Below are 25,364 nucleotides of genomic sequence, written 5' to 3'. Positions count from 1 at the left end.
TGCTACCAGTGTGAAAGTAATGGTCATTTCTACGTTCCGAGCAACCTAGGCGTCACTCTAGGGCGTTGCTCCACCAGATCGAATAGCTAGGGACTTATACTTCATCGCTAAAAGCATAAAATACAATTAAAATACAACAGTTTTTCCATCGTATAGCAGGAATATTTTGCAACCAGTGTGATAGTAGTGGTCATTTCTACGTACCGGGCATCCTAGGTCTCACTCCAGGGCGTTGCTCCACCAGATCGAATAGTTAAGGCCTAAGAAGTCAACGCCAGAAGCATAAAATACGATATAAATACAACAGCATTTCCATCGTATTAAATGAATAATTGCAACCAGTTTGAAAGTGATGGTCATTTCTTCGTTCCGGGCAACCTAGGCTTGACTCTAGGGCGTCGCTCCAACAGATCGAATAGTTAGTACCTTAGAAGTCAACGCCAGAAGCATAAAATACAATATGAATACAACAGTTTTTCCATCGTATAAAATGAATAATTGCAAACATTGTGAAAGTAATGGTCATTTCTACGTTCCGGGAAACATAGGCATGACTCTAGGGCGTTACTCCACCACATCTAATAGCTACGGCCTTAGAAGTCAACGCCAGAAGAATAAAATACAATAAAGTTGCAACAGCTTTGCAATCGTATAAAACGAATAATTGCAACCAGTGTGAAAGTTGTGGTCGTTTCTACTTTCCGGGCAACCTAGGCTTCACCATAGGTCGTTGCTCTACCAGATCGAGTAGCTAGGGACTTAGAATTCAACGCCAGAACGATAAAACACAACATAAGTACAACAGTTATTCTATCGTATAAAATGAGTAGTTGCATACATTGTGAAAGTAATGGTCATTTCTACGTTCCGGGCAACCTAGGCGTCACTCTAGGGCGTTGCTCCACCACATCTAATAGCTACGGCCTTAGAAGTCAACGCCAGAGGCATAAAATACAATATAAAAACAACATCTTTTCCATCGTACAAAATGAATAATAGCAAACAGTGTGAAAGTAATGGTCATTTCTACGTTCCGGGCAACCTAGGCTTCACTGTAGGGCGTTGTACCACCAGATCAAACAGTTAGGGCCTTAGAAGTCAACGCCCGAAGCATAAAATACGATATAAGTACAACAGCTTTACCATCGTATAAAATGAATAATTGCAACCAGTGTGAAAGTTATGGTCATTTCTACGTTCCAGGCAACCTAGGCTTCACCCTATGGCGTTGTTCCACCAGATCGAATAGTTAGGGCCTAAGAAGTGAACGCCAGAAGCATAAAATACAATATAAATACAACAGTTTTTTCATCGTATAAGACGAATAATTGCAACCAGTACTGAAGATGTGGTCATTTCTACTTTCCGGGCAACCTAGACTTCACCCTAGGTCGTTGCTCCAACAGATTGAATAGTTAGGGCCTTAGAAGTCAATGCCGGAAACATAAAATGCAAAATAAATAGAACAGTTTTTCCATCGTATAAAACGAATAATTGCTACCAGTGTGAAAGTAATGGTCATTGCTACGTTCCGAGCAACCTAGGCGTCACTCTAGGGCGTTGCTCCACCAGATCGAATAGCTAGGGACTTATACTTCATCGCTAAAAGCATAAAATACAATTAAAATACAACAGTTTTTCCATCGTATAGCAGGAATATTTTGCAACCAGTGTGATAGTAGTGGTCATTTCTACGTACCGGGCATCCTAGGTCTCACTCCAGGGCGTTGCTCCACCAGATCGAATAGTTACGGCCTAAGAAGTCAACGCCAGAAGCATAAAATACGATATAAATACAACAGCATTTCCATCGTATTAAATGAATAATTGCAAACAGTGGGAAAGTAGTGGTCATTTCTACGTTCCGAGCAACCTAGGCTTCACGCTAGGGCAGTGCTCCAACATATCGAATAGCTACGGCCTTAGAAGTCTACGACTGAAGCATAAAATACAATAAAAATACAACAGTCTTTTCATCGTATAACAGGAATAATTGCAACAAGCGTGATAGTAATGATCATTTCGGCGTTTCGGGCATCCTAGTCTTATCTCTGAGGCATTGCTCCACCAGATCGAATAGTTAGTACCTTAGAAGTCAACGCCAGAAGCATAAAATACCATATGAATACAACGGTTTTTCCATCGTATAAAATGAATAATTGCAAACATTGTGAAAGTAATGGTCACTTCTACGTTCCGGGCAACATAGGCATCACTCTAGGCCGTTGCTCCACCACATCTAATAGCTACGGCCTAAGAAGTCAACGCCAGAAGCATAAAATACGATAAAGATGCAACAGTTTTTCCATCGTATAAAACGAATAAATGCAACCAGTGTGAAAGTTATGGTCATTTCTACATTCCGAGCAACCTAGGCTTCACTCTAGGGCGTTGCTCCACCAGATCGAATAGTTAGGTCCTTAGAAGTCAACGCCAGAAGCATAAAATACGATATAAATACAACAGCATTTCCATCGTATTAAATGAATAATTGCTACCAGTGTAAAAGTTATGGTCATTTCTACGTTCCGGGCAACCTAGGCTTCACCCAAGGGCGTTGTTCCACCAGATCGAATAGTTCGGGCCTAAGATGTGAACGCCAGAAGAATAAAATACAATATAAATATAACAGTTTTTCCATCGTATAAAACGAATAATAGCAACCAGTGTGAAAGTTATGGTCATTTCTACGTACCGGGCAACCTAGGCTCCACTCTAGGGCGTTGCTCCACCAAATCGAATAGCTAGGTCCCTAGAAGTCAACGCCAGAAGCATAAAATACAATAAAGATGCAAAAGTTTTTCCATCGTATGACAGGAATAACTGCAAACAGTATGAAAGTACTGGTCATTTCTACGTTCCGGGTAACCTAGGTTTCACGCTAGGGCGTTGCTCCACCAGGTCGAATAGCTAGGGACTTAGAATTCAACGCCTTAAGAATAAAATACAATATAAGTACAACAGTTTTTCCATCGTATGAAATGAATAATTGCAACCAGTGTGAAAGTTGTGGCCATTTCTACATTTCGAGCAACCTAGGCTTCACTCTAGGGCGTTGTTCCACCAGATCGAATAGTTAGGGCCTAAGAAGTGAACGCCAGAAGCATAAAATACAATATAAATACAACAGTTTTTCCATCATATAAAACGAATAATTGCAACCAGTACAAAAGTTATGGTCATTTCTACTTTCCGGGCGACCTAGGCTTCACCCTAGGGCGTTGCTCCAACAGATTGAATAGTTAGGGCCTTAGAAGTCAATGCCCGAAGCATAAAATACATTATAAATACAACAGTTTTTCCATCATATAAAACGAATAATTGCAACTAGTATGAAAGTTATGGTCATTTCTACTTTCCGGGCAACCTAGGCTTCACCCTAGGGCGTTGTTCCACCTGATGGAATAGTTAGGGCCTAAGAAGTCAACGCCCGAAGCATAAAATACAAGATAAATAGAAGAGTTTTTCCATTGTGTAAAACGAATAATTGCTACCAGTGTAAAAGTTATGGTCATTTCTACGTTCCGGGCAACCTAGGCTTCACTCTATGGCGTTCTTCCACCACATCGAATAGCTACGGCCTCAGAAGTCAACACCTGAAGTCTAAAATACAATAAAAATACAACAGTCTTGCCATCCTATAACAGGAATAATTGCAACCCGTGTGAAGGTGATGGTCATTTCTGCGTTCCAGGCAACCTAGGCATCACTCTAGGGCGTTGTTCCACCAGATCGAATAGTTAGGGCCTAAGAAGTCAACGCCAGTAGCATAAAATACGATATAAATACAACAACTTTTCCATCGTATAAAACGAATAATTGCAACCAGTTTGAAGGTGATGGTCATTTCTACGTACCGGGCAACCTAGGCTTCACCCTAGGTCGTTGCTCCAACAGATTGAATAGTTAGGGCCTTAGAAGTCAATGCCGGAAGCATAAAATGCAAAATAAATAGAACAGTTTTTCCATCGTATAAAACGAATAATTGCTACCAGTGTGAAAGTAATGGTCATTTCTACGTTCCGAGCAACCTAGGCGTCACTCTAGGGCGTTGCTCCACCAGATCGAATAGCTAGGGACTTATAATTCCTCGCTAAAAGCATAAAATACAATTAAAATACAACAGTTTTTCCATCGTATAACAGGAATAATTGCAACCAGTGTGAAAGTAATGGTCATTTCTACGTTCCGGGCAACCTAGGTTTCAATCCAGGGCGATGCACACCAGATTGAATAGTTATGTCCTAAGAAGTCAACGCCAGAAGCATAAAATACGATATAAATACAACAGCTTTACCATCGTATAAAACGAATAATTGCAACCAGTTTGAAAGTGATGGTCATTTCTTCGTTCCGGGCAACCTAGGCTTCACTCTAGGGCGTCGCTCCACCAGATCGAGTAGTTAGTACCTTAGAAGTCAACGCCAGAAGCATAAAATACAATATGAATACAACAGTTTTTCCATCGTATAAAATGAATAATTGCAAACATTGTGAAAGTAAGGGTCATTTCTACGTTCCGGGCAACCTAGGCATCACTCTAGGGCGTTGCTCCACCACATCTAATAGCTACGGCCTTAGAAGTCAACGCCAGAGGAATAAAATACAATAAAGTTGCAACAGCTTTTCAATCGTATAAAACGAATAATTGCAACCAGTGTGAAAGTTGTGGTCATTTCTACTTTCCGGGCAACCTAGGCTTCACCCTAGGTCGTTGCTCCAACAGATTGAATAGTTAGGACCTTAGAAGTCAATGCCCGAAGCATAAAATGCAATAAAAATACAACAGTTTTTCCATCATATAACAGGAATAATTTCAACCAGTTTGAAAGTGATGGTCATTTCTTCCTTCCGGGCAACCTAGGCTTCACTCTAGGGCGTTGTTCCACTATATCGAACAGTTAGGGCCAAAGAAGTCAACGCCAGAAGCATAAAATACAATATAAATATAACAGTTTTTCCATTGTATAAAACGAATAATAGCAACCAGTGTGAAAGTAATGGTCATTTCTACGTTCCGGGCAACCTAGGCTTCACTCTGCGGCGTTGTTCCACCAGATCGAATAGTTAGGGCCTAAGAAGTCAACACCAGAAAAATAAAATACAAAATAAATCCAACAGCCTTTACACCGTATAAAACGAATAATTGCAACCTGTGTGAATCTTATGGTCATATCTACGTTCCGGGCAACCTAGGCTTCACTGTAGGGCGTTGCTCCACCAGATCGAAATGTTAGGGCCTAAGAAGTCAACGCCCGAAGCATAAAATACGATATAAATACAACAGCATTTTCATCGTATTAAATGAATAATTGCAAACAGTGTGAAAGTAGTGGTCATTTCTACGTTCCGAGCAACCTAGGCTTCACGCTAGGGCAGTGCCCCAACATATCGAATAGCTACGGCCTTAGAAGTCTACGATTGAAGCATAAAATACAATAAAAATACAACAGTCTTTTCATCGTATAACAGGAATAATTGCAACAAGCGTGATAGTAATGATCATTTCGGCGTTTCGGGCATCCTAGTCTTATCTCTGAGGCATTGCTCCACCAGATCGAATAGTTAGTACCTTAGAAGTCAACGCCAGAAGCATAAAATACAATATGAATACAACAGTTTTTCCATCGTATAAAATGAATAATTGCAAACATTGTGAAAGTAATGGTTATTTCTACGTTCCGGGAAACATAGGCATCACTCTAGGGCGTTGCTCCACCACATCGAATAGCTACGGCCTTAGAAGTCAACGCCAGAAGAATAAAATACAATAAAGTTGCAACAGCTTTTCAATCGTATAAAACGAATAATTGCAACCAGTGTGAAAGTTGTGGTCGTTTCTACTTTCCGGGCAACCTAGGCTTCACCATAGGTCGTTGCTCTACCAGATCGAGTAGCTAGGGACTTACAATTCAACGCCAGAACGATAAAACACAACATAAGCACAACAGTTATTCTATCGTATAAAATGAGTAGTTGCATACATTGTGAAAGTAATGGTCATTTCTACGTTCCGGGCAACCTAGGCGTCACTCTAGGGCGTTGCTCCACCACATCTAATAGCTACGGCCTTAGAAGTCAACGCCAGAGGCATAAAATACAATATAAAAACAACATCTTTTCCATCGTACAAAATGAATAATAGCAAACAGTGTGAAAGTAATGGTCATCTCTACGTTCCGGGCAACCTAGGCTTCACTGTAGGGCGTTGTACCACCAGATCAAACAGTTAGGGCCTTAGAAGTCAACGCCCGAAGCATAAAATACGATATAAATACAACAGCTTTACCATCGTATAAAATGAATAATTGCAACCAGTGTGAAAGTTATGGTCATTTCTACGTTCCAGGCAACCTAGGCTTCACCCTAGGGCGTTGTTCCACCAGATCGAATAGTTAGGGCGTAAGAAGTGAACGCCAGAAGCATAAAATACAATATAAATACAACAGTTTTTTCATCGTATAAAACGAATAGTTGCAACCAGTACTGAAGATGTGGTCATTTCTACTTTCCGGGCAACCTAGGCTTCACCCTAGGGCGCTGCACCAACAGATTGTATAGTTAGGGCCTTAGAAGTCAATGCCCGAAGCATATAATGCAATAAAAATACAACAGTATTTCCATCATATAACAGGAATAATTGCAACCAATTTGAAAATGATGGTCATTTATACGTACCGGGCAACCTACGCTTCACTCGAGGGCGTTGCTCCACCAGATCGAATAGTTAGGGCCTTAGAAGTCAACTCCCGAACCATAAAATACAAGATAAATAGAACAGTTTTTCCATCGTATAAAACGAATAATTGCTGCCAGTGTGAAAGTTATGGTCATTTCTACTTGCCGGGCAACCTAGGCTTCACCCTAGGGCGTTGTTCCACCTGATGGAATAGTTAGGACCTAAGAAGTCAACGCCAGAAGCATAAAATACGATATAAATACAACAGCGTTTCCATCGTATAAAACGAATAATTGCAACCAGTTTGAAAGTGATGGTCATTTCTACGTACCGGGCGACCAAGGCTTCACTCTAGGGCGTTGCTCCACCAGACGAAACAGTTAGGGCCTTAGAAGTCAACGCCCGAAGCATAAAATGCAATAAAAATACAACAGCCTTTCCATTATATAACCGGAATAATTGCAACCCGTGTAAGTTATGGTCATTTCTACTTTCCGGGCAACCTAGGCTTCACCCTAGGGCGTTGTTCCACATGATGGAATAGTTAGGGCCTAAGAAGTCAACGCCAGAAGCATAAAATACGATATAGATACAACAGCTTTTCCATCGTATAAAACGAATTATTGCTACCAGTGTGAAAGTTATGGTCATTTCTACTTTCCGGCCAACCTTGGCTACACCCTAGGGCGTTGTTCCACCTGATGGAATAGTTAGGGCCTAAGAAGTCAACGCCAGAAGCATAAAATACGATATAAATACAACAGCTTTTCCATCGTATAAAACGAATAATTGCAACCAGTTTGAAGGTGATGGTCATTTCTACGTACCGGGCAACCTAGGCTTCACTCTAGGGCGTTGCTCCACCAGACGAAACAGTTAGGGCCTTAGAAGTCAACGCCCGAAGCATAAAATACATAATAAATAGAACAGTTATTCCATTGTATAAAACGCATAATTGCTACCAGTGTAAAAGTTATGGTCATTTCTACGTTCCGGGCAACCTAGGCTTCACCCAAGGGCGTTGTTCCACCAGATCGAATAGTTCGGGCCTAAGAAGTGAACGCCAGAAGAATAAAATACAATATAAATATAACAGTTTTTCCATCGTATAAAACGAATAGTTGCAACCAGTGTGAAAGTTATGGTCATTTCTACGTTCCGGGTTACCTAGGTTTCACTCTAGGGCGTTGCTCCACCAGATCAAACAGTTAGGGCCTTAGAAGCCAACGCCCGAAGCATTAAATACAAAATAAGTAGAACAGTTTTTCCATTGTATAAAACGAATAATTGCTACCAGTGTAAACGTTATGGTCACTTCTACGTTCCGGGCAACCCAGGCTTCACTCTATGGCGTTGCTCCACTAGATCGAATAGCTAGGGCCTTTGAAGTCAACGCCAGAAGCATAAAATACAATATAAATACAACACTTGTTCCATCGTATAAAACAAATAATTGCAACCAGTATGAAACTTATGGTCATTTCTACTTTCCGAGCAACCTACACTTCACCCTAGGGCGATGCTCCAACAGATTGAATAGTTAGGGCCTTAGAAGTCAACGCCCGAAGCATAAAATGCAATGAAAATACAACAGTGTTTCCATCATATAACAGGAATAATTGCAATCAGTTTGAAAGTGATGGCCAATTCTACGTTCCGGGCAAACTAGGCTTCACTCTAGGGCGTTGCTCCACCAGATCGAATAGGTAGGGCCTTAGAAGTCAACGCCCGAAGCATAAAATACAGAATAAGTAGAACAGTTTTTCCATCGTATAAAACGAATAATTGCAACCAGTGTGAAAGTTATGGTCATTTCTACTTTCCGGGCAACCTAGGCTTCACCCTAGGGCGTTGCTCCAACAGATTGAATAGTTAGGGCCTTAGAAGTCAATGCCAGAAGCATAAAATACGATATAAATAAAACAGTTTTTCCATTGTATAAAACGAATAATTGCTACCAGTGTGAAAGTTATGGTCATTTCTACGTTCCGCGCAACCTGGGCTTTACCCCAGGGCGATGTTCCACCAGACAGAATAGTTAGGGTTTGGAAGAAGTCAACGCCAGAAGCATAAAATACAATATAAATGCAACAGCTTTTCCATCGTATATAATGTATATTTGCAAACAGTGTCAAATTAATGGTTATTTCTACGTACCGGGCAACCGAGGCTCCACTCTAGGGCGTTGCTCCACCAAATCGAATAGCTAGGTCCCTAGAAGTCAACGCCAGAAGCATAAAATACAATAAAGATGCAAAAGTTTTTCCATCGTATAACAGGAATAACTGCAAACAGTATGAAAGTACTGGTCATTTCTACGTTCCGGGTAACCTAGGTTTCACGCTAGGGCGTTGCTCCACCAGATCGAATAGCTAGGGACTTAGAATTCAACGCCTTAAGAATAAAAACAGTATAAGTACAACAGTTTTTCCATCGTATGAAATGAATAATTGCAACCAGTGTGAAAGTTATGGTCATTTCTACATTTCGAGCAACCTAGGCTTCACTCTAGGGCGTTGTTCCACATGATGGAATAGTTAGGGCCTAAGTAGTCAACGCCAGAAGCATAAAATACGATATAGATACAACACCTTTTCCATCGTATAAAACGAATTATTGCTACCAGTGTGAAAGTTAGGGTCATTTCTACTTTCCGGCCAACCTAGGCTACACCCTAGGGCGTTGTCCCACCTGATGGAATAGTTAGGGCCTAAGAAGTCAACGCCAGAAGCATAAAATACGATATAAATACAACAGCTTTTCCATCGTATAAAACGAATAATTGCAACCAGTATAAAAGTTATGGTCATTTCTACTTTCCGGGCGACCTAGGCTTCACCCTAGGGCGTTGCTCCAACAGATTGAATAGTTAGGGCCTTAGAAGTCAATGCCCGAAGCATAAAATACATTATAAATACAACAGTTTTTCCATGATATAAAACGAATAATTGCAACTAGTATAAATGTTATGGTCATTCCTACTTTCCGGGCAACCTAGGAATCACCCTAGGGCGTTGCTCCAACAGATTGAATAGCTAGGGCCTTAGAAGTCAAAGCCCAAAGCATAAAATGCAATAAAAATACAACAGCCATTCCATCATATATCAGGAATAATTGCAACCCGTGTAAGTTATGGTCATTTCTACTTTCCGGGCAACCTAGGCTTCACCCTAGGGCGTTGTTCCACATGATGGAATAGTTAGGGCCTAAGAAGTCATCGCCAGAAGCATAAAATACGATATAGATACAACAGCTTTTCCATCGTATAAAACGAATTATTGCTACCAGTGTGAAAGTTAGGGTCATTTCTACTTTCCGGCCAACCTAGGCTACACCCTAGGGCGTTGTTCCACCTGATGGAATAGTTAGGGCCTAAGAAGTCAACGCCAGAAGCATAAAATACGATATAAATACAACAGCTTTTCCATCGTATAAAACGAATAATTGCAACCAGTTTGAAAGTGATGGTCATTTCTACGTACCGGGCAACCTAGGCTTCACTCTAGGGCGTTGCTCCACCAGATCAAACAGTTAGGGCCTCAGAAGTCAACGCCCGAGGCATAAAATACAAGATAAATAGAACAGTTTTTCCATCGTATAAAACGAATAATTGCTGCCAGTGTGAAAGTGATGGTCATTTCTACTTGCCGGGCAACCTAGGCTTAATCCTAGGGCGTTGTTCCACCTGTTGGAATAGTTAGGACCTAAGAAGTCAACGCCAGAAGCATAAAATACGATATAAATACAACAGCGTTTCCATCGTATAAAACGAATAATTGCAACCAGTTTGAAAGTGATGGTCATTTCTACGTCCAGAGCACCCTAGGCGTCTCTCGAGGGCGTTGCTCCACCAGATCAAACAGTTAGGGCCTTAGGAGCCAACGCCCGAAGCACTAAATACAAAATAAATACAACAGTTTTTCCATTATATAAAACGAATAATTGCTACCAGTGTGAAAGTTATGGTCATTTCTACTTTCCGGGCAACCTAGACTTCACTCTAGGGCGTTGCTCCCCCAGATCAAACAGTTAGGGCCTCAGAGGTCAACGACCGAAGCATAAAATACAAGATAAATAGAAGAGTTTTTCCATTGTGTAAAACGAATAATTGCTACCAGTGTAAAAGTTATGGTCATTTCTACGTTCCGGGCAACCTAGGCTTCACTCTATGGCGTTCTTCCACCACATCGAATAGCTACGGCCTCAGAAGTCAACACCTGAAGTCTAAAATACAATAAAAATACAACAGTCTTTCCATCCTATAACAGGAATAATTGCAACCCGTGTGAAGGTGATGGTCATTTCTGCGTTCCAGGCAACCTATGCTTCACTCTAGGGCGTTGTTCCACCAGATCGAATAGTTAGGGCCTAAGAAGTCAACGCCAGTAGCATAAAATACGATATAAATACAACAACTTTTCCATCGTATAAAACGTATAATTGCAACTAGTTTGAAGGTGATGGTCATTTCTGCGTTCCGGGCAACCTAGGCTTCACTCTAGGGCGTTGTTCCACGAGACGAAACAGTTAGGGCCTCAGAAGTCAACGCCCGAAGCATAAAATACAAAATAAATAGAACAGTTATTCCATTGTATAAAACGCATAATTGCTACCAGTGTAAAAGTTATGGTCATTTCTACGTTCCGGGCTACCTATGATTCACCCTAGGCCGTTGTTCCACCAGATCGAATCGTTAGGGCCTAAGGAGTGAACGCCAGAAGCATAAAATACAATATAAATACAACAGTTTTTCCATCATATAAAACGAATAATTGCAACCAGTATGAAAGTTATGGTCATTTCTACTTTCCGGGCAACCTAGGCTTCACCCTGGGGCGTTGCGCCAACAGATTGAATAGTTTGGGCCTTAGAAGTCAATGCCCGAAGCATAAAATGCAATAAAAATACAACAGTTTTTCCATCGTAGAACAGGATTAATTGCAACCAGTTTGAAAGTGATGGTCATTTCTACGTTCCGGGCAACCTAGACTTCACTCTAGGGCGTTGCTCCACTAGATCGAAAAGCTAGGGCCTTAGAAGTCAACGCCAGAAGCATAAAATACGATATAAATACAACAGCTTTTCCATCGTATAAAACGAATAATTGCTACCAGTGTGAAAGTTATGGTCATTTCTACTTTCCGGGCAACCTAGGCTTCACCCTAGGGCGTTGTTCCACCTGATGGAATAGTTAGGGCCCAAGAAGTCAACGCCAGAAGCATAAAATACGATATAAATACAACAGCTTTTCCATCGTATAAAACGAATAATTGCAACCAGTTTGAAAGTGATGGTCATTTCTACGTACCGGGCAACCTAGGCTTCACTATAGGGCGTTGCTCCACTAGATCGAATAGGTAGGGCCTTAGAAGTCAACGCCAGAAGCATAAAATACGATAAAGATGCAACAGTTTTTCCATTGTATAAAACGAATAATTGCAACCAGTGTGAAAGTTATGGTCATTTCTACATTCCGAGCTACCTAGGCCTCACTCTAGGGCGTTGTTCCACCAGATCGAATAGTTAGGGCCTAAGAAGTGAACGCCAGAAGCATAAAATGCAATAAAAATACAACAGTTCTTCCATCGTGTAGCAGGAGTAATATGCAACCAGTGTGATAGTAGTGGTCATTTCTACGTTCCGGGCAACCTAGGCATCACTCCACGGCGTTGTTCCACCAGATCGAATAGTTAGGGCCTAAGAAGTCAACACCAGAAGAATAAAATACAAAATAAATACAACAGCCTTTACACCGTATAAAACGAATAATTGCAACCCGTGTGAAAGTGATGGTCATTTCTACGTTCCAGGCAACCTAGGCTTCACTCTAGGGCGTTGTTCCACCAGATCGTATAGCTAGGGCCTAAGAAGTAAACGCCAGAAGCATAAAATACGATATAAATACAACTGCTTTTCCATCGTATAAAACGAATAATTGCAGCCAGTGTGAAAGTAATGGTCATTTCTACGTTCCGGGCAACCTAGGCTTCACTCTAGGGCGTTGCTCCACCACATCTAATAGCTACGGCCTTAGAAGTCAACGCCAGAGGCATAAAATACAATATAAATACAACAGCGTTTCCATCGTATAAAACGAATAATTGCAACCAGTGTGAAAGTTATGGTCATTTCTACATTCCGAGCAACCTTGGCTTCACTCTAGGGCGTTGCTCCACCAGATCGAATAGTTAGGTCCTTAGAAGTAAACGCCAGAAGCATAAAATGCGATATAAATACAACAGCTTTTACATCGTATAAAAGGAATAATTGCAAACAGTGTGAAAGTAATGGTCATTTCTACGTTCCGGCCAACCTGGGCTTCACCCTAGGCCGTTGTTCCACCAGATCGAATAGTTAGGGCCTAAGAACTGAACGCCAGAACCATAAAATGCAATAAAAATACAACAGTTTTTCCATCGTATAACAGGATTAATTGCAACCAGTTTGAAAGTGATGGTCACTTCTCCTTTCCGGGCAACCTAGGCTTCACTCTAGGGCGTTGCTCCACCAGATCGAACAGTTAGGGCCTCAGAAGTCAACGCCCGAAGCATAAAATACAAGATAAATAGAAGAGTTTTTCCATTGTGTAAAACGAATAATTGCTACCAGTGTAAAAGTTATGGTCATTTCTACGTTCCGGGCAACCTAGGCTTCACTCTATGGCGTTCTTCCACCACATCGAATAGCTACGGCCTCAGAAGTCAACACCTGAAGTTTAAAATACAATAAAAATACAACAGTCTTTCCATCCTATAACAGGAATAATTGCAACCCGTGTGAAGGTGATGGTCATTTCTGCGTTCCAGGCAACCTAGGCTTCTCTCTAGGGCGTTGTTCCACCAGATCGAATAGTTAGGGCCTAAGAAGTCAACGCCAGTAGCATAAAATACGATATAAATACAACAGTTTTTCCATCATATAAAACGAATAATTGCAACCTCTATGAAAGTTATAGTCACTTCTACGTTCCGAGCACCCTAGGCGTCACTCGAGGGCGTTGCTCCACCAGATCAAACAGTTAGGGCCTTAGGAGCCAACGCCCGAAGCATTAAATACAAAATAAATACAACAGTTTTTCCATTATATAAAACGAATAATTGCAACCAGTATGAAAGTTATGGTCATTTCTACTTTCCGGGCAACCTAGGCTTCACCCTGGGGCGTTGCGCCAACAGATTGAATAGTTTGGGCCTTAGAAGTCAATGCCCGAATCATAAAATGCAATAAAAGTACAACAGTGTTTCCATCGTATAACAGGATTAATTGCAACCAGTTTGAAAGTGATGGTCATTTCTACGTTCCGGGCAACCTAGGCTTCACTCTAGGGCGTTGCTCCACTAGATCGAAAAGCTAGGGCCTTACAAGTCAACGCCAGAAGCATAAAATACAATATAAATACAACAGCTTTTCCATCGTATAAAACGAATAATTGCTACCAGTGTGAAAGTTATGGTCATTTCTACTTTCCGGGCAACCTAGGCTTCACCCTAGGGCGTTGTTCCACCTGATGGAATAGTTAGATCCCAAGAAGTCAACGCCAGAAGCATAAAATACGATATAAATACAACAGCTTTTCCATCGTATAAAACGAATAATTGCAACCAGTTTGAAAGTGATGGTCATTTCTACGTACCGCGCATCCTAGGCTTCACTATAGGGCGTTGCTCCACCATGTCAAACAGTTAGGGCCTTAGAAGCCAACTCCCGAAGCATTAAATACAAAATAAATAGAACAGTTTTTCCATTGTATAAAACGAATAATTGCTACCAGTGTATAAGTTATGGTTATTTCTACGTTCCGGGCGACATAGGCTTCACCCTAGGCCGTTGTTCCACCAGATCGAATAGTTACGGCCTAAGAAGTGAACGCCAGAAGCATAAAATACAATATAAATACAACAGTTTTTCCATCATATAAAACGAATAATTGCAACCTGTATGAAAGTTGTGGTCATTTCTACTTTCCGGGCAACCTAGGCTTCACCCTAGGTCGTTGCTCCAACAGATTGAATAGTTAGGACCTTAGAAGTCAATGCCCGAAGCATAAAATGCAATAAAAATACAACAGTTTTTCCATCATATAACAGGAATAATTGCAACCATTTTGAAAGTGATGGTCATTTATACGTACCGGGCAACCTACGCTTCACTCGAGGGCGTTGCTCCACCAGATCGAATAGTTAGGGCCTTAGAAGTCAACTCCCGTAGCATAAAATACAAAATAAATAGAACAGTTTTTCCATTGTATAAAACGAATAATTGCTGCCGGTGTGAAAGTTACGGTCATTTCTACTTGCCGGGCAACCTAGGCTTCACCCTAGGGCGTTGTTCCGCCTGATGGAATAGTTAGGGCCTAAGAAGTCAACGCCAGAAGCATAAAATACGATATAAATACAACAGCGTTTCCATCGCATAAAACGAATAATTGCAACCAGTTTGAAAGTGATGGTCATTTCTACTTTCCGCGCAACCTAGGCTTCACCCTAGGGCGCTGCTCCAACAGATTGTATGGTTAGGGCCTTAGAAGTCAATGCCCGAAGCATATAATGCAATAAAAATACAACAGTGTTTCCATCATATAACAGGAATAATTGCAACCATTTTGAAAGTGATGGTCATTTATACGTTCCGAGCACCCTAGGCGTCACTCTAGGCGTTGCTCCACCAGATCGAATAGTTACGGCCTTAGAAGTCAGCGCCAGAAGCATAAAATACGATATAAATACAACAGCTTTTCCATCGTATAAAACGAATAATTGCTACCAGTGTGAAAGTTATGGTCATTTCTACTTTCCGGGCAACCTAGGTTTCACTCTAGGCCGTTGCTCCACCAGATCAAACAGTTAGGGCCTCAGAAGTCAACGCCCGAAGCATAAAATACAAGATAAATAGAAGAGTTTTTCCATTGTGTAAAACGAATAATTGCTACCAGTGTAAAAGTTATGGTCATTTCTACGTTCCGGGCAACCTAGGCTTCACTCTATGGCGTTCTTCCACCACATCGAATAGCTACGGCCTCAGAAGTCAACACCTGAAGTCTACAATACAATAAAAATACAACAGTCTTTCCATCCTATGACAGGAATAATTGCAACCTGTGTGAAGGTGATGGTCATTTCTGCGTTCCAGGCAACCTAGGCTTCACTCTAGGGCGTTGTTCCACCAGATCGAATAGTTAGGGCCTAAGAAGTCAACGCCAGTAGCATAAAATACGATATAAATACAACAACTTTTCCATCGTATAAAACGAATAATTGCAACCAGTTTGAAGGTGATGGTCATTTCTACGTACCGGGCAACCTAGGTTTCACTCTAGGGCGTCGCTCCACCAGATCAAACAGTTAGGGCCTTAGGAGCCAACGCCCGAAGCATTAAATACAAAATAAATAGAACAGTTTTTCCATTTTATAAAATGAATAATTGCTACCAGTGTAAAAGTTATGGTCATTTCTACGTTCCGGGCAACCTAGGCTTCACCCTAGGCCGTTGTTCCACCAGATCGAATAGTTAGGGCCTTAGAAGTCAACGCCAGAAGCATAAAATACGATATAAATACAACAGCTTTTCCATCGTATAAAACGAATAATTGCAACGAGTGTGAAGGTACTGGTCATTTCTACGTTCCGGGTAACCTAGGTTTCACTCTAGGGCGTTGCTCCACCAGATCGAATAGCTAGGGCCTTAGAAGTCAACGCCCGAAGCATAAAATACAAAAAAATAGAACAGTTTTTCCATGTGTAAAACAAATAATTGCCACCAGTGAGAAAGTTATGGTCATTTCTACGTTCCGCGCAACCTAGGCTTCCCTCTAGGGCGTTACTCCACCAGATCAAACGGTTAGGGCCTTAGAAGTCCACGCCCGAAGCATTAAATACAAAATTAATAGAACAGTTTTTCCATTGTATAAAACGTATAATTGCTACCAGTGTAAAAGTTATGGTCATTTCTACGTTCCGGGCAACCTAGGCTTCACCCTAGGCCGTTGCTCCACCAGATCGAATAGTTAGGGCCTATGAAGTGAACGCCAGAAGCATAAAATACGATATAAATACAACAGGTTTTCCATCGTATAAAACAAATAATTGCAACCAGTATGAAGCTTATGGTCATTTCTACTTTCCGAGCAACCTAGGCTTCACCCTAGGGCGATGCTCCAACAGATTGAATGGTTAGGGCCTTAGAAGTCAACGCCCGAACCATAAAATGCAAAAAAAATACAACGGTGTTTCCATCATATAAGAGGAATAATTGCAACCAGTTTGAAAGTGATGGCCAATTCTACGTTCCGGGCAACCTAGGTTTCAATCCAGGGCGTTGCTCCACCAGACCGAATAGTTAGGTCCTTAGAAGTAAACGCCAGAAGCATAAAATACGTTATAAATGCAACAGCTTTTCCATCGTATAAAAGGATTAATTGCAACCAGTTTGAAAGTGATGGACATTTCTCCTTTCCCCGCAACCTAGGCTTCACCCTAGGGCGTTGCTCCAACAGATTGAATAGTTAGGGCCTTAGAAGTCAACGCCCGAAGCATAAAATGCAATAAAAATACAACAGTGTTTCCATCATATAACAGGAATAATTGCAACCCGTGTGAAAGTGATGGTCATTTCCACGTTCCAGGCAACCTAGGCTTCACCCTAGGGCGTTCTTCCACCAGACGGAATAGTTAGGGCATAAGAAGTCAACGCCAGAAGCATAAAACACTATATAAATACAACAGTTTTTCCATCATATAAAACGAATAATTGCAACCAGGATAAAAGTTATGGTCATTTCTACGTTCCCGGTAACCTAGGTTTCACTCTAGGGCGTTGCTCCACCAGATCGAATAGTTAACGCCTCAGAAGTCAACGCCCGAAGCATAAAATGCAAAATAAATAGAACAGCTTTTCCATTGTATAAAACGAATAACTGTAACCTGTGTGAAAGTACTGGTCATTTCTACGGTCCGGGTAACCTAGGTTTCGCCCTAGGTCGTTGCTCCACCAGATCGAATAGCTAGGCACTTAGAATTCAACGCCAGAAGGATAAAATACAATATAAGTACAACAGTTTTTCCATCGTATAAAATGAATAATTGCAGACATTGTGAAAGTAATGACCATTTCTACATTCCGGGCAACCTAGGCGTCGCTCTAGGGCCTTGCTCCACCACATCGAATAGCTACGGCCTTAGAAGTCAACGCCAGAAGCATAAAATACAATATAAATACAACGGCTTTCCCAACGTATAAAACGAATAATTGCAAACAGTGTGAAAGTAATGGTCATTTCTACGTTCCGGGTAACTCAGGCGTCACTCTAGGGCGTTGCTCCACCAGATCGAATAGTTAGGGCTTTAGAAGTCAACGCCAGAAACAGAAAATACAATAAAGATGCAACAGATTTTCCATCGTACAACAGGAGTAACTGCAATCAGTGTGAAGGTACTGGTCATTTCTACGTTCCGGGTAATCTAGGTTTCACTCTAGGGCGTTGCTCCACCAGATCGAATAGCTAGGGCCGTAGAAGTCAACGCCCGAAGCATAAAATACAAAAAAATAGAACAGTTTTTCCATGTGTAAAACAAATAATTGCCACCAGTGAGAAAGTTATGGTCATTTCTACGTTCCGGGCAACCTAGGCTTGACCCTAGGGCGTTGCTCCAACAGATTGAATAATTAGGGCCTTAGAAGTCAACGCCCGAACCATAAAATGCAAAAAAAAATTCAACAGTGTTTCCATCGTATAAAACGAATAATTGCAACCAGTATCAAACTTATGGTCATTTCTACTTTCCGAGCAACCTACGCTTCACCCTAGGCCGTTGTTCCACCAGATCGAATAGTTAGGGCCTATGAAGTGAACGCCAGAAGCATAAAATACGATATAAATACAACAGGTTTTCCATCGTATAAAACAAATAATTGCAACCAGTATGAAGCTTATGGTCATTTCTACTTTCCGAGCAACCTAGGCTTCACCCTAGGGCGATGCTCCATTAGATTGAATGGTTAGGGCCTTAGAAGTCAACGCCCGAACCATAAAATGCAAAAAAAATACAACGGTGTTTCCATCATATAAGAGGATTAATTGCAACCAGTTTGAAAGTGATGGTCATTTCTACGTACCGCGCAACCTAGGCTTCACTATAGGGCGTTGCTCCACCAGGTCAAACAGTTAGGGCCTTAGAAGCCAACTCCCGAAGCATTAAATACAAAATAAATAGAACAGTTTTTCCATTGTATAAAACGAATAATTGCTAACAGTGTAAAAGTTATGGTCATTTCTACGTTCCGGGCGACATAGGCTTCACCCTAGGCCGTTGTTCCACCAGATCGAATAGTTAGGGCCTAAGAAGTGAACGCCAGAAGCATAAAATACAATATAAATACAACAGTTTTTCCATCATATAAAACGAATAATTGCAACCAGTATGAAAGTTATGGTCATTTCTACTTTCCGGGCAACCTAGGCTTCACCCTAGGGCGCTGCTCCAACAGATTGTATAGTTAGGGCCTTAGAAGTCAATGCCAGAAGCACAAAATTCAATAAAGATGCAACAGTTTTTCCATCGTATAACAGGAGTAACCGCAAACAGTGTGAAAGTACTGCTCATTTCTACGTTCCCGGTAACCTAGGCTTCACTCTAGGGCGTTGTTCCACCAGATGGAATTGTTAGGGCCTAAGAAGTCAACGTCCGAAGCATAAAATACAAAATAAATAGAACAGTTTTTCCATTGTATAAAACGAATAATTGCTACCTGTGTAAAAGTTATGGTTATTTCTACGTTCCGGGCAACCTAGGCTTCAACCTAGGGCGTTGTTCCACCAGATCGAATAGTTAGGGCCTAAGAAGTGAACGCCAGAAGCATAAAATACAATATAAATACAACAGTTTTTCCATCATATAAAACGAATAATTGCAACCAGTATGAAAGTTATGGTCATTTCTACGTTCCGAGCACCCTAGGCGTCACTCTAGGGCGTTGCTCCACCAGATCAAACAGTTAGGGCCTCAGAAGTCAACGCCCGAAGCATAAAATACAAGATAAATAGAAGAGTTTTTCCATTGTGTAAAACGAATAATTGCTACCAGTGTAAAAGTTATGGTCATTTCTACGTTCCGGGCAACCTAGGCTTCACTCTATGGCGTTCTTCCACCACATCGAATAGCTACGGCCTCAGAAGTCAACACCTGAAGTCTAAAATACAATAAAAATACAACAGTCTTTCCATCCTATGACAGGAATAATTGCAACCCGCGTGAAGGTGATGGTCATTTCTGCGTTCCAGGCAACCTAGGCTTCACTCTAGGGCGTTGTTCCACCAGATCGAATAGTTAGGGCCTAAGAAGTCAACGCCAGTAGCATAAAATACGATATAAATACAACAGCTTTTCCATCGTATAAAACGAATAATTGCAACGAGTGTGAAAGTAATGGTCATTTCTACATTCCGAGCAACCTAGGCTTCACTCTAGGGCGTTGCTCCACCAGATCGAATAGTTAGGTCCTTAGAAGTAAACGCCAGAAGCATAAAATACAAAATAAATAGAACAGCTATTCCATTGTATAAAACGGATAATTGCTACCAGTGTAAAAGTTATGGTCATTTCTACGTTCCGGGCAACCTAGGCTTCACCCAAGGGCGTTGTTCCACCAGATCGAATAGTTCGGGCCTAAGATGTGAACCCCAGAAGAATAAAATACAATATAAATATAACAGTTTTTCCATCGTATAAAACGAATAATAGCAACCAGTGTGAAAGTTATGGTCATTTCTACGTTCCGGGCAACCTAGCTTTCACTCTAGGGCGTTGCTCCACCAGATCAAACAGTTAGGGCCTTAGAAGCCAACGCCCGAAGCATTAAATACAAAATAAATAGAACAGTTTTTCCATTGTATAAAACGAATAATTGCTAACAGTGTAAAAGTTATGGTCATTTCTACGTCCCGGGCTACCTAGGCTTCACCCTAGGCCGTTGTTCCACCAGATCGAATAGTTAGGGCCTAAGGAGTGAACGCCAGAAGTATAAAATACAATATAAATACAACAGTTTTTCCATCATATAAAACGAATAATTGCAACCAGTATGAAAGTTATGGTCATTTCTACTTTCCGGGCAACCTAGGCTTCACCCTGGGGCGTTGCGCCAACAGATTGATTAGTTTGGGCCTTAGAAGTCAATGCCCGAATCATAAAATGCAATAAAAATACAACAGTTTTTCCATCGTATAACAGGATTAATTGCAACCAGTTTGAAAGTGATGGTCATTTCTACGTACCGCGCAACCTAGGCTTCACTATAGGGCGTTGCTCCACCAGGTCAAACAGTTAGGGCCTTAGAAGCCAACTCCCGAAGCATTAAATACAAAATAAATAGAACAGTTTTTCCATTGTATAAAACGAATAATTGCTAACAGTGTAAAAGTTATGGTCATTTCTACGTTCCGGGCGACATAGGCTTCACCCTAGGCCGTTGTTCCACCAGATCGAATAGTTAGGGCCTAAGAAGTGAACGCCAGAAGCATAAAATACAATATAAATACAACAGTTTTTCCATCATATAAAACGAATAATTGCAACCAGTATGAAAGTTATGGTCATTTCTACTTTCCGGGCAACCTAGGCTTCACCCTAGGGCGCTGCCCCAACAGATTGTATAGTTAGGGCCTTAGAAGTCAATGCCCGAAGCATATAATGCAATAAAAATACAACAGTATTTCCATCATATAACAGGAATAATTGCAACCAATTTGAAAGTGATGGTCATTTATACGTACCGGGCAACCTACGCTTCACTCGAGGGCGTTGCTCCACCAGATCGAATAGTTAGGGCCTTAGAAGTCAACTCCCGTAGCATAAAATACAAGATAAATAGAACCGTTTTTCCATCGTATAAAACGAATAATAGCAACCAGTGTGAAAGTTGTGGTCATTTCTACGTTCCGGGCAACCTAGGTTTCACTCTAGGGCGTCGCTCCACCAGATCAAACAGTTAGGGCCTTAGGAGCCAACGCCCGAAGCATTAAATACAAAATAAATAGAACAGTTTTTCCATTTTATAAAACGAATAATTGCTACCAGTGTAAAAGTTAAGGTCATTTCTACGTTCCGGGCAACCCAGGCTTCACCCTAGGCCGTTGTTCCACCAGATCGAATAGTTAGGGCCTAAGAAGTGAACGCCAGAAGCATAAAATACAATATAAATACAACAGTTTTTCCATCATATAAAACGAATAATTGCAACCTGTATGAAAGTTATGGTCACTTCTACGTTCCGAGCACCCTAGGCGTCACTCGAGGGCGTTGCTCGACCAGATCAAACAGTTAGGGCCTTAGGAGCCAGCGCCCGAAGCATTAAATACAAAATAAATAGAACAGTTTTTCCATTGTATAAAACGAATAATTGCTACCAGTGTAAAAGTTATGGTCATTTCTACGTTCCGGGCAACCTAGGCTTCACCCTAGGCTGTTGTTCCACCAGATCGAATAGTTAGGGCCTACGAAGTGAACGCCAGAAGCATAAAATACAATATAAATACAACAGTTTTTCCATCATATAAAACGAATAATTGCAACCAGTATGAAAGTTATGGTCATTTCTACGTTCCGAGCACCCTAGGCGTCACTCTAGGGCGTTGCTCCACCAGATCAAACAGTTAGGGCCTCAGAAGTCAACGCCCGAAGCATAAAATACAAGATAAATAGAAGAGTTTTTCCATTGTGTAAAACGAATAATTGCTACCAGTGTAAAAGTTATGGTCATTTCTACGTTCCGGGCAACCTAGGCTTCACTCTATGGCGTTCTTCCACCACATCGAATAGCTACGGCCTCAGAAGTCAACACCTGAAGTCTAAAATACAATAAAAATACAACAGTCTTTCCATCCTATGACAGGAATAATTGCAACCCGTGTGAAGGTGATGGTCATTTCTGCGTTCCAGGCAACCTGGGCTTCACTCTAGGGCGTTGTTCCACCAGATCGAATAGTTAGGGCCTAAGAAGTCAACGCCAGTAGCATAAAATACGATATAAATACAACAACTTTTCCATCGTATAAAACGAATAATTGCAACCAGTTTGAAGGTGATGGTCATTTCTACGTACCGGGCAACGTAGGCTTCACTCTAGGGCGTTGCTCCACCAGACGAAACAGTTAGGGCCTTAGAAGTCAACGCCCGAAGCATAAAATACAAAATAAATAGAACAGCTATTCCATTGTATAAAACGGATAATTGCTACCAGTGTAAAAGTTATGGTCATTTCTACGTTCCGGGCAACCTAGGCTTCACCCAAGGGCGTTGTTCCACCAGATCGAATAGTTCGGGCCTAAGATGTGAACGCCAGAAGAATAAAATACAATATAAATATAACAGTTTTTCCATCGTATAGAACGAATAGTAACAACCAGTGTGAAAGTTATGGTCACTTCTACGTTCCGGGCAACCTAGGCTTCACTCTAGGGCGTTGCCCCACCAGATCAAACAGTTAGGGCCTTAGATGTCAACGCCCGAAGCATAAAATACAAAATAAATAGAACAGTTTTTCCATTGTATAAAACGAATAATTGCTACCAGTGTGAAAGTTATGGTCATTTCGACGTTCCGGGCAACCTAGGCTTCACCACAGGGCGTTGTTCCACCAGATCGAATAGTAAGGGCCTAAGAAGTGAACGCCAGCAGCATAAAATACAATATAAATACAACAGTCCTTCCTTCATATAAAACGAATGATTGCAACCAGTATTAAAGTTATGGTCATTTCTACTTTCCGGGCAACCTAGGCTACACCCTAGGGCGTTGCTCCAGCAGATTGAATAGTTAGGGCCATAGAAGTCAATGCCCGAAGCATAAAATGCAATAAAAATACAACAGTTTTTCCATCACATAACAGGAATAATTGCAACCAGTTTGAAAGTGATGGTCATTTCTACGTTCCGGGCAACCTCGGCTTCACTCTAGGGCGTTGCTCCGCCAGATCGAATAGTTAGTGCCTTTGAAGGCAACGCCAGAAGCATAATATACAATATAAATATAACAGTTTTTCCATCGTATAAAACGAATAATAGCAATCAGTGTGAAAATTATGGTCATTTCTACGTTCCGGGCTACCTAGGCTGCACTCTAGGGCGTTGCTCCACCAGATCGAATAGGTAGGGCCTTAGAAGTCAACGCTAGAAGCATACAATACAATATAAATACAACAGCTTTTCCATCGTATAAAATGAATAATTGCAAACAGTGTGAATGTTGTGGACATTTATACATTCCGAACAACCTAGTGTTCACTCTAGGGAGTTGCTCCACCAGATCGAATAGTTAGGGCATTAGAAGTCAACGCCAGAAGCATAAAATACAATAAAGATACAACAGTTTTTCCATCGTATAACAGGAATAACTGCAACCAGTTTGAAAGTGATGGTCATTTCTACGTTCCGGGCAACCTAGGTTTCACTCTAGGGCGTAGCTCCACCAGATCGAAGAGTTAGGGCCTTTGAAGTCAACGCTAGAAGCATAAAATGCAATATAAATATAACAGCTTTTCCATCGTATAAAACGGATAATTGCAACCAGTGTGAAAGTAATGGTCATTTCTCCGTTCCGGGCAACCTAGGCTTCACTCTAGGGCGTTGCTCCACCAGACCGAATAGTTAGGGCCTTAGAAGTCAACGCCAGAAGCATAAAATACAAAATAAATAAAACAGTTTTTCCATCGTATAAAACGAATACTTGCTACCAGTGTGAACGTTATGGTCATTTCTACGTTCCGGGCAACCTAGGTTTCACTCTATGGCGTTGATCGACCAGATCGAATAGCTAGGGCCTTAGAAGTCATCGCCAGAAGAATAAATTGCAGTATAAGTACAAAAGCTTTTCCATCGTATAAAATGAATAATTGCAAACATTGTGAAAGTAATGGTTATTTCTACGTTCCGGGCAACCTATGCGTCACTCTAGGGCGTTTCTCCACCACATCTAATAGCTACGGCCTTAGAAGTCAACCACAGATGAATAAAATACAATAAAGATGCCACAGCTTTTCCATCGTATAAAACGAATAATTGCAACCAGTGTGGAAGTTATGGTCATTTCTACTTTCCGGGCATCGTAGGCTTCACTCTAGGGCGTTGCTCCACCAGATCGAATAGTTAGGGCCTAAGAAGTCAACGCCAGAAGCATAAAATACAATATAAATATAACAGTTTTTCCATCGTATAGGACGAATGATAGCAACCAGTGTGAAAGATATGGTCATTTCTACGTTCCGGGCAACCTAGGCTTCACTCTAGGGCGTTGGTCCACCAGATCGAATAGTTAGGGCCTTAGAAGTCAACGCCCGAAGCATATAATACAAAATAAATAAAACAGTTTTTCTACCGTATAAAACGAATAATTGCAACCAGTATGAAAGTTAACGTCATTTCTACTTTCGGGGCAACATAGGCTTCACCATTGGGCGTTGCACCAACAGATTGAATAGTTAGGCCCTTAGAAGTCAACGCCCGAAGCATAAAATACAAAATAAATAGAACAGTTTTTCCATCGTATATAATGTATATTTGCAAACATTGTGAAAGTAATGGTCATTTCTACGCTCCGGGCAACCTAGGCGTCACTCTAGGGCGTTGCTCCACCACATCTAATAGCTACGGCCTTAGAAGTCAACGCCAGATGAATAAAATACAATAAAGATGCCA

This window comes from Calliopsis andreniformis, unplaced genomic scaffold, assembly GCF_051401765.1.
Source record: "Calliopsis andreniformis isolate RMS-2024a unplaced genomic scaffold, iyCalAndr_principal scaffold0007, whole genome shotgun sequence".
Classification (NCBI taxonomy): Eukaryota; Metazoa; Arthropoda; class Insecta; order Hymenoptera; family Andrenidae; genus Calliopsis; species Calliopsis andreniformis.
The sequence above is the reverse complement of the archived record's forward strand: the minus strand, read 5'-3'. Positions refer to the sequence as shown.